Source organism: Leiobunum rupestre, chromosome 8 (assembly GCF_980474605.1).
Source record: "Leiobunum rupestre chromosome 8, qqLeiRupe1.1.hap1, whole genome shotgun sequence".
In the NCBI taxonomy this organism is placed as follows: domain Eukaryota; kingdom Metazoa; phylum Arthropoda; class Arachnida; order Opiliones; family Sclerosomatidae; genus Leiobunum; species Leiobunum rupestre.
In genome coordinates this window covers 56,555,899-56,566,876 of record NC_143391.1, presented here as the reverse complement: position 1 = coordinate 56,566,876, position 10,978 = coordinate 56,555,899, and positions in this window count along the sequence as shown.

Below are 10,978 nucleotides of genomic sequence, written 5' to 3'. Positions count from 1 at the left end.
GCTGACAATCCCACCTTAACCAATTTGGAGACACTTGCGGTACACTAAATAGCTTAAATGATAAGTTTTCCGTAACGAATGGCAATACGGAGAATTTTTTCATCCCTGATGACTTGTGTTCAAGCTGAATGTATTATTTAAATCAACAAAAACGAGCGTACAATTTTATCTATTGCACAAATAAATTGACTAATATTTTATTTTTCTTTAAAATGTTTGAATTTTGAAAATACTAACTTTTGAAAATGAGATCAAATTAATTTATGTAAATTATCACAATGTTTTTATTTAGGAACTTGTTGCAAAGGTTTTCTTAAACAGAACTTGGTTGTTTCTTCATTTTTAGTTTTATTGCGCTCATATGCTTTTTGTTTGTAGGCATTTTTCAACTTCTTTACTTCTCCATTGGCTAGCGTATTTAGTAGAGTGTTCATGGCCAGATCGAAAAGCTTTTCAGATATTGCTTTCGAAATGTTAACATTACCAGTAAACATTTCCCATTTCCTCAAAATTTCATCACATTCTTTAATGCTTGTTATTGCTTTCTGTTTTTTGTCCTTTAAGCAATTCCCATCAAAAAAATTAAATGATTTATCGATAACTTTGTTGAAAAAGTAGTACGTCTCCGTTGATGGACAAATAAGTCCGCCTCGGCTTTGCATTTTGTCCAAACATCCGGCAGTTTAGCATTTTCTGCGTCTGCACGTAGGCTTTCCACCAAAACTTCACCTTCTTTCGAATGCTTCCTTAGCCTTTGCAAAAGAGATCCAACTGCATAGAAAACAACTTGACTATCATCCTGGTGTGTGGTAGGCTTGTTTTCGTTTTCCTTTGCAACAGTTCAATAAAAAATTGGTCTAACACCAAGTTCACTCCAACGTTTTTGAGGGTCTGGGAAAGGTTTTCAGAACCCGAGAATTAAAAAATACAATAGTATCATTGAATAAATTGCAGGTAAGGGCCTATAAGATTTATTTATACCTCAACTCGATCCAGAAACCCGCTCATTTGGTTAATTATTTCATCATTTCTAAGGATTTTTTGGGTTTCACCCCAGAAAACCTTATGTGATTTATTGCACAATATTTCCAAATGCTTCGCCCATTCCTCAACATCATCAGATTCTATTAATTTTAATTTATTTCTTAACACTTGAAATTCTGGGGTGTGATATTTTCTATTATCTGCAAGAACTTTCGTGATTGATGTCATTATAATTTCAGGGAATAACACTAAAAATTCCTCTTCTAAATATTAATGTATACTTTATTTTAACATTCAAACTTTTATGTCTATATTACACTGAAATATTACCCACTATAGTGCACTGAACCTGGACCTTTTTTTTTCCAATGGCCTATAGAAAATATGTTTTAATAATAACAAGGCTTATGTATAATGTAGGTTTAAAGAAGAATGTAATTATTTAAACCTAATTTAAATAAATATATTCTTGGTTTGAAACATACTTTTGGGGTTCTACAACTTCTGCGATGCTCTTCGTAGATAAGCCAAGAGCCGCTTCGCCGTTAACGGTTGTTCGTTTCTAATGAAAATTAAATATTTTTAGTATATTATACAAAAGAAAGAAATATAAACTTACCAGAACTTTTTTCTTTGGACCCATGCTTTAAACTTTAAAGTTGATCCGCTTGTCCCAGCCTAGCGTTCACGACGACATCGCAGACGATAGACGCGCACACTTGACAGCTAATAGTCAATAAAAACTGAATCACCTTTGCGACTAGCGACACTACGTGGGATAAATAGGAAATAGGCAGCCGTAACAAACCTCTGGCGCGAAATCTTGCCTTCGCTACGTCCCTGTATTCCTTGGTCTAAGGTTTCAACACCATATATAATCTAAAATGGACGGTTTATACACATTATACACTACTGTTAGCATATGACAATAGACCAGAGATAGGCATAGAAATACCTTTTTTCTGTCTGATTAACTTTAAAACATTTACTATCCTAAAGAAAACATTTACACTAAAATTTTGAGATTTAAAAATTAAATATTTTAAACTATTTAATATTTAAAAATATTTGTATTTTGGCACAACATATAAATTATTATAGCCACTGAAAGCTTTCAAAAACTGTAAAGGTGTGACATCTGCTATTCCATTTATATTACACAAGCGAATATTAGAAGGTTTCATGATATTTACACAATATGAATGAAATTGTCTCTAAAATAGGAGGGGTTGTGAGGGGAAAATGTTGCCCGTGACGTCATTCTGTCAAGTAAGAGGGCACTCGTATTCAGAATGATAAGATTCTAGCGATTCTGTGAGAAAGAGAGGCTCTCATTTCCGGAGTCGGTGCCTTTATTGGTGTTTTAATAGATAATTTTCTTGATTTACTAAAAATTTAATTATATCTCAGCTTCTACATTATATTTACAAGAATCGGTAACTGTTTTTAACGAGTTATAATAAGAAATTTAGTGTATTTTATACTCAAGCCTTGGCTTAGATAATAACTTGCTCTTTAAAAACTGTAGTCAAAAGTTTTGAAAAGCATGGTAGGTAGATATTGTTGTGTTCCTGGTTGTACGTCAAGTACTTCCAACAATCGCGGTGCAAAGTTCAGCCCCTTTCCAACCAATGAAAGCTTGAAACATTGTTGGATTAGGATTATAAATAGAAATGCCCCGGAAAGCCTAAACCTATCTTTAAAGAGACCTTGGAGCACACCCGTATCTAGGAGACCCTTAGGTGGTAAATGCCAAGTAGTGTGTGGATTTCATTTTAATGAAAATGGCAGGAAAAAATACGAAGATAAACTTCCAACAATTTTTAATGGTAATCGTGTGGATGACACGGTCGATTTATTCGCTACTGGTTCAGAAATAGAGGTTGATTCTCGGATAGATATAACACTTTACTAATGATATCAACATTTTTCTAAAATGGTATTTTTTTTCAAGAACCATTATATGATTCGCTTAGTGAGATTAATTTTCCCGAGCGAAATAACTCTGCTGATACTGGAACAAATAACGACGATAAAGGTTTTTAAATATGGGAAATTTATCTCTTATCTGTTATGAAATTGCGTATTCTAGATCATGATTATTGTCTTCCCAACAACGTGGAACATTTTTCTAAACTTATAAAGATCTATCAAGGTGAAATCTTAACATTACAGAAGATGACGGAGGATGTGTCCCAGATCAAATCTTTGAATAAGTCTTCTTGAGGAGAATAAAAAACTAACAGCTGAAAATTTAGAACTCTCAGATAACCTAAAATTATTTCAAGAACTTAAAACCAAAAATGTGGAATTAAACCTCGCAAATGAGTCTCTCAAGCAATTAAACTAACGGTGCCGGAGAAAAAATTTATATTTACAAATTCAACTTAAAGATACGAGACGGTTTTCTGTAAAAAAATATATATATTTCTAACAATATGGTGCAGTTTTATACGGGGTGGGAAAATATTGGATAGTTTAACGATTTATTTGAATTTATCGAACCAGACTTAAATACAATGAGCTTGTATAATGGAGCATGGGGCTGTTAAAGAAGATTTGGAAGGTCACAATCATCTGGAAAGGCCGTTCTTTGGAGTTTTCATAAAAATAACAATTATTTTTAGTTCTGTGTCGCTTAAAGGTTGGAATACTCGAACAAGATCTTGAGTATAGGTTTTGTATCTCTCTTTCAACGGTTTCAAATATATGTGTAACTTGGTTTTATGTTTTAGAAAAGAGATAAACCGAAAGGTTGTAGACGAACATATGCCAAAAGAATTTAAGGAGAGGTTTCCCAAGACTATTGTTATATTAGAAGCTACCGAGCTTTTTATTCAAAAGCCGGACGATTACAAAACACAGAGCGATACCTGCTCCTCATATAAAACACACAATACGGCTAAAGGCTTAATCGGCTGTACTCCAAAGGGATTCATTAGCTTCGTCTCTGACCTTGTGCCAGGTCGAATGTCAGACAGAGATTTAACAGTAGCCAGTGGTGTTATAGACTTATTTGAGGATGCGATGATGTGATGGCTGATAGAGGTATGTGATCGAGGACTGTTTGAATGAAAAAGGAGTGGAGCATAATATGACCCTCTTTTAGGAGATAAAGCTCAACTTACTGAGGATCAAGAAAAGTATACCAGAGAAATAGCGAGAGTACGAATTCGTATCGAAAGAGTAATTAGAAGCGTAAAAGATACCACTTATTATATATAGTTTTTTCCAATAGTATGCATAATCAGTTGAATAAGGGATGGAAAATATGTTGATTCGTGGTTAATTTTTGTAATGAAACTTTGCTTGATGTAAATAAGGAAAACAACTCTGTTTAAAAATGAGATTATGGTATTTTATCACAGTAAGCTTTGTTACATTTCACATAGTCATTAAAAAAATTTGATCAAAAGATATTCTATCACAAACAGGCTTATCATCGCCACAATCAACTAATAGGTTAAGACCAGAGAAACCAGTCAATCCCATTTGGATTTGGAAAACGAAAATATGCTTTTTATACAAAATGAAGTCATTATTTTCGTTTATTTTTAGGAACTTTGTAGTTTGATCTTTGGCTAAAAAGGCTCTTTCCTTTACATTTCACCAAGGTCTTACTTTCCTGAAGTCCATATTCTGTATTTTGATGATGTAACAGATGATCTGGTGAGGCACCACACATGTGAAGAGTTGGATTGACGCAGAGACCAACTGCGTACGTTGTAGACATGCATCAGATTTATAGCCCGGTGTACCGGTAAGATTCAAACCACACCACCGGAGGTCGGTCATCATAATTCAATACGCCAGTGTCCACAAGTCCAGACAGGTGACAAAACCAGCATGGGTAGCAGAACCCCACTACTGATGGCCGCACCCTTGACGCAAGCCGCTCAACCCAGCAGAAGGTGCAGCAATGGACCGACCAGCGCGCCACTTCACACACAACAGTGGGAGTAAGAGCGGATGCTATGGCAACTCCGGCCGACAAACTACCTAGGAAGGTAGATAGCCAAGCCCTTTGGAAAGAGCTCCTAAAGGGGAACGGCGAGCACACAGCAGTCCAAGTAACCCGGCACAGCTGGCACCGGATATCCCAGTGGGAGTCCAAAAGGCCGGGAAACAGGACCGCTGTGCCCTCATACGGAGGCCCGCAGCCCCAAAGCAGGCTACCCAATCCACCGAGGCGGCCAGGTTGCCTGGACCCTCTCCGTTAGCCTGGGCCGAAGCCCAGTTACCAGCCCACACCGGACCGAAGTCGGAGGTGGAGATAGGACCATTTGGACGGAGCTAACATCTCCCAGCGCGCCACCGCCCGTGATGGGTTACAAGAGCCGGAACCCGACTCCCCGGTAAAGCCGCCAGTTATTGCACACTCCGACCCGTTGTGGGCCGCGTACGTTGTAGAACTAGCTTGCATTCTTAGGTATTTCTGGGTTGCAATTTCTTCGTTTTTCAATCCTTCTTGTACGTACTTGTTTTTCGAAATATCAGCCCCATTAAAGATGGATCTTAGAAATGCTTGATTTATTTGTTTACGTCGCTTGCAGATGGCCCCAAATTTTGAAGCAGTTATTCTGACCTTCCGTTCAGAACTCCACAATAAACAGTTCGATTGTTGCCGAGTGTTAATTTCTAAGTTAATAGAGTCAATCAACACTAGCTTTAAAACATCAGGCGTACAGGTTTGACATTTCCATCTAACTCTAATAAAGCTAGAGGGAGTGGTATCTGTGGATGAACAGCGGCACCTTTGTCAATAATTTCATTATTAGACACAAGCTAAGTTGTTTCAGTTGGATGGCAGTTGTTTTCATCTTGGATAGTGCAGAGAAAGCTTTTTTTTTTTCAGACACAAAAGGGTACTCAATTTTTGAATACGCTCCTCTAAATCTTTGTCATCATCGGACGTTCCCAAGTTAGGGAGGCTGCGATAGGCTTGCTGTTTTTTCTGTCTCACTTGAAGCGCTTCGCTTTATTTTCCAGGGGTGTGTCTCACAAAATCTAAATCATTGAAGGTTTGGCTTGATAACTTCTTATAACCCGATGGGGCACTCCATGCCCTGGCCTTTTCTGTACAGGCTTTATCATTCGGTATGAAGATTAACCCTTCTCTCTTATAGTCCAAAATGAACCACAGTACAGCCCCCCACGTGCTTACACACCCCTCCTTCGCCAGCCTTACATCCACAAGAAGCTGTTTCGATAATACTATCGGAAGCCCGCATTTTTATTGCAAGATAATATTTGTAATTAAGGGTGAAGGAGCCCTCTACTTTACTTTAAATATAGATTACAGATTCCTCTGTTGTTGTAGGACCTGGACTTAAAAAAATTAGATACTTTATTGCATTTAAATATCCTTTAGCCCTAAGTTAGTTTTTTTTTGGCCTTTGTTGAAGAATGGTGTTTCACGATTGTGCTTTGTTTAAATATTAGTGGAACTATCTTTAGTTGTTTTGTCCAATTACCAATTGGAAGTTTTACCTTCTTGTTTAGAGCTTTTTTCTTCATTTTTGTTACTGAAAAAATTTATTTTAGGAATAAGAATGAATTGAAATATATTTAGGCACTTAATATAAAGCTTTACGTACCTTTTAGAAGTTACTTCCCCGATTCGAAGAAATACTAGTATTCACTTTACATTTAATGTCCGTGATCGCGTCTAATTTTAAAGCTGAACGGTAAATTAAATGTAAAACTATATACCGTGCAATGTATTTTGTTAAGAAATAAGTGAGTTTAGAAAATAAATTTTAAGAAGTAAGTGTAAAGAATCGCTAATTTCTGTAGATAAACATTTATTAATCTTTTCTAATATAAGTGTGTTTAGTAAATAAATGTTTTATTGTAACAAAGAAAACATTTAGTAATAAACAAATTTATTTATTTACAAGCTGAAAATTTATTTTAAATTGCTCACGTCATTTTAAGAATGATCAATTAATTCTCCTACGTCAAAAGGGCAATAACCTGTAAATCCATCGGAAAAGCTTTTTCCACTTGATATTCCTGTGAAATACAAAAGGTAGCGTAGATGACTGTAAACACAAAAGTTTCATCTCGCTTCTCCAATGGTTTATAAACCCTTTGAATTTTTTACAGATTATCGACCAATACACAAAACATTTTGTTTATAGCTGGTTCGCTCTTTCTTAAAAACTTAACAGTTCATAGGGTTCAGGTGCTTATTTTATCCATAAATGAATATCTTTCGCATCTGGTTTCTTAAAGGGAAATTATCCCATACCTTTAGAGGGGTGTGGGGTGCCATTCCCTTAAATTTGCATAACCCTAATTAGACTATTTTACGGCATCGTGTAATTAGACTCGTATCTTCCTTAGTTCTTTGAATTGAAAGTTATATTTTTCTGATAGTCCTTTAATCGCGGTATAAAAAAGACCTGTATTTGAAGGTCTATAATTGCGTGCATAAAAAGTTACTAACATAAACAAAAGTTATCGGAATTGGAAGTTTCCGGAATAACACGCCATCACCCAATAAACAAACTTTAAATTCGTCTAAAGAGAAAGCCTGATTGAAAAGTTAATTTCGTATTCAAAATATTTGTGGGTAAAATATGGTCCAACGGTGAGAAATACCAGTGCTTTGTTTTTCATTAGAAATGTAAATCTCTTATCCAATGGTTTATAAAGTTATCGAACAATTCACAAAACAACTGATTATAGCCGGTACGCTATTGATTAACCAACTTAATTGTTCATCTATAACAAGTTGGCAAGCCAAAATATACCTCTCCTTGGAAGAATTGTCCCTAGTGGCATTAATCTCTCGAGATGACCATTAAAGATATTATTCCGCAATTTAGAGTTATTTACTAAAAACGTAATCCCGGTTCAATCCCGCCTGGTATAAAATTTTAATTTTAAATAAAATAATTGAGACGAAACAACCGAGTTTAATTTATTCAGAATAATATAAATTAAGTAGTTACAACAACGAGTTAGACGTACTAAAACAATGCACAATTGAATTGAACCCTATTTACATAACAAGTTTATCAGTTAAATATAATACGAAGCAAATTTTAATGAAAGAAATATCTACAGAGGCTATTTCTATTTTTCTCGCTTACGAAATACTTGCCGCATCATTAACGCTCATTTTATTTCAACACTCTCCCTTCATGACGATACTGTAGAATAGCTATATTCGACATCTGATATAGTGGACGACTCGTAGACTTCCTGTGGACGTTGTGACACATACCGCATGAAAAAGACCAATGCCGTCCAATTTCCAATATCATATAATGGCTCGCACACCCAGGAAATCAATGACTGCATTAGGAATCGTAGTTATCCAAATATCCAAACAATAGAAAATGTAATTATAGCAGGAAGAGCGACACCTTACAAACAGGAATTTTCGACGTTATTATAATGAAACCGGATAAGCTATAGCACACGACGTTCACACTATGAAGTGTCCTCCAAAACTGGACGTTTTCGTGAAAAAAATAAGAGAAAAATATTCAGATAAAATTAAAAGATCAAACATTAGACAAAAACAACATTATCTCGATCAGTAAAAAAAACATAGACCCTTCCTTTGCCTAAAACCCAGATACATATTTTTTTAAATAGAGCTAATACCCAAGGCACCACCTTCGACCACATAAGCAATGTTGCTTCTGCGTGATCAAGTAACAGGTGGCCGGGTTACAATGCATAGGAGGGTGGTGGCAAGCCCTTCATGCCACGCGAGCCAACAGCTCCCTACACTAACTATTACCATTAACCTCAGCAAATTTTTTATGGAAGAAGATCTCGGGGGAAAACCCCTTTCACCAGTGGGGAGAGAACTTACAAACTCTACGCAGAAGGAGTGGTTCCGGATTTTCACCCAGTGCCTCTAGCTGGGATCGAACCCGGCTCCTCTTGCTGCGAGGTGAAAGTGCTAAGCACTCCGCCACCCCACCTTTATATTAACAAAAAAGCGTATCCGAAAAAATAAACCTACTGGTAATTAAAGAGTTTAACAACGTCATTGAATAATATATTACAGATTTATAACACAGCGGCAACGAATCAAAGTCCTAAAACAGCGATCCCGGTTCAATTCCCGACAAAAGAAAGTTCACAAAAATTAAAAAACAAAGTTCAATAAAAAATATTCACAGATATTGTATTCATACGTTTAGTAAAAAAAACCCGCCTTATCATAATGGTTCATTTACTTACATATGTTTCCTAAGGAATTCAATGGCTCGGTCGTGAACTATCCGCATGGTAACAATGCGACCCGAGTTCAATTCCTGATCACGATAAAATTTTACATTAAAATATTTAATTAAATATTTATAAATAATATTTTTCTTATATTTAATTAAATATTTATAAATAATAAGAATAATATTATTTATAAATATTTAATTAAATATAAGAATAATATTTTTTATAAATATTTAATTAAATATAAGAATAATATTATTTATAAATATTTAATTAAATATAAGATTAATATTATTTATAAATATTAAATTAAATATAAGATTAATATTATTTATAAATATTTAATTAAATATAAGATAAATATGATTAATATAATTTATACATATTTTATTAAATATAAGATTAATATGATTAATATAATTTATACATATTTTATTAAATATAAGATTAATATAATTTATACATATTTTATTAAATATAAGATTAATATAATTAATAAATATTTAATGAAATATAAGATTAATATAATTTATAAATATTTAATTAAATATAAGATTAATATAATTTATAAATATTTAAAATGATGTAGGATAAATTATAGTACCAAACGTTATAACTTCGTAAAGGACATTTGCTAACAGTAGCGGCGCTAGCAATAGGCCGGGGTAGGCCTGGGCCTACTTGAAATTTTGGTTTCAGCCTCCAAAAGTCGTCTTAAGGGGCCTCCAAAATTTAATATATGAGCCTCAAAATTATTTAATATAAAAAATTCTGTAATTTGTTTGCGAAATAATTTATTTAGTTATTAATTTCCCAATATTCAATGTGAGTGATTCGCTTAACGACACTGCTGTTTTTATTCCTTTCAAATGTAACTTTTCTTTAATAGTAGTTAATTTTTAAGCGCTACTATATCGAAATTGTATCTTTAATTTTATCTTTACAAATTTGGAATTTTAAAGTTACGTTAAGGTCTACTAATTCACCGAGTTTAAGCAAAATCGGTGGGTTACACCTTGGGTCGTCTCCTTGTTAGTGTACCTACGTACATTCATTTTCGTAAAGTTGTAAGTTCTGATGTAAGGGATGTACATGCGAAGTACCGAAGGAATGAATGTAAATTGATAGACCGGAATTCAGTCGTAGAAATAAATAAATAACCACCCATTTGTTAAGTGTTATAAGTACACAATTAATGCGTCGCGTACCCATTTTACCCAAACATTTCACCACTCGCTTCAAAAAAATTAAATAATCTCTGTGTACCGATTTGAAAATATTGTGGTGGGGGGGGGACCCAAATGGTTGGCCTACTTCCCCTAAAATTCTGGCGCCGCTACTGTTCGCCAAAGCTGTTTTTTAGAAGAACACCGAAGCTTAACAAGCGTCGGTGGCTCAGTAGTTAGAGTAAAACTCTTGCACGCAGCAGGCCCGGGTTCGATTCCCGGCCGGCACCAATAAATCGCAAATTGACACTAAGACGAATACCATAAACAATTGGTGGAGACCCTGCCATTGGACGTTGAGAGGTTGCGTAACACTCAGCACTCGGTCCGTCCCAAAAGTCAATAAGAAGAAGTTGTAGAGAAAACGCCCGTACAATCACAAGAGACTCAACACCCACAACCGTCATAACACAAACACAACAAACTCAACACCCACAACCGTCAGAATACAATTCACCATTCACACCCTACACATAAACATTAAAATAACGAAATATCCAATCAAACTGAGTTAAAACTGTCGCGACGTTGAGCGTTAACGAAAAAAAACCATCCAAACCAAACCCAGC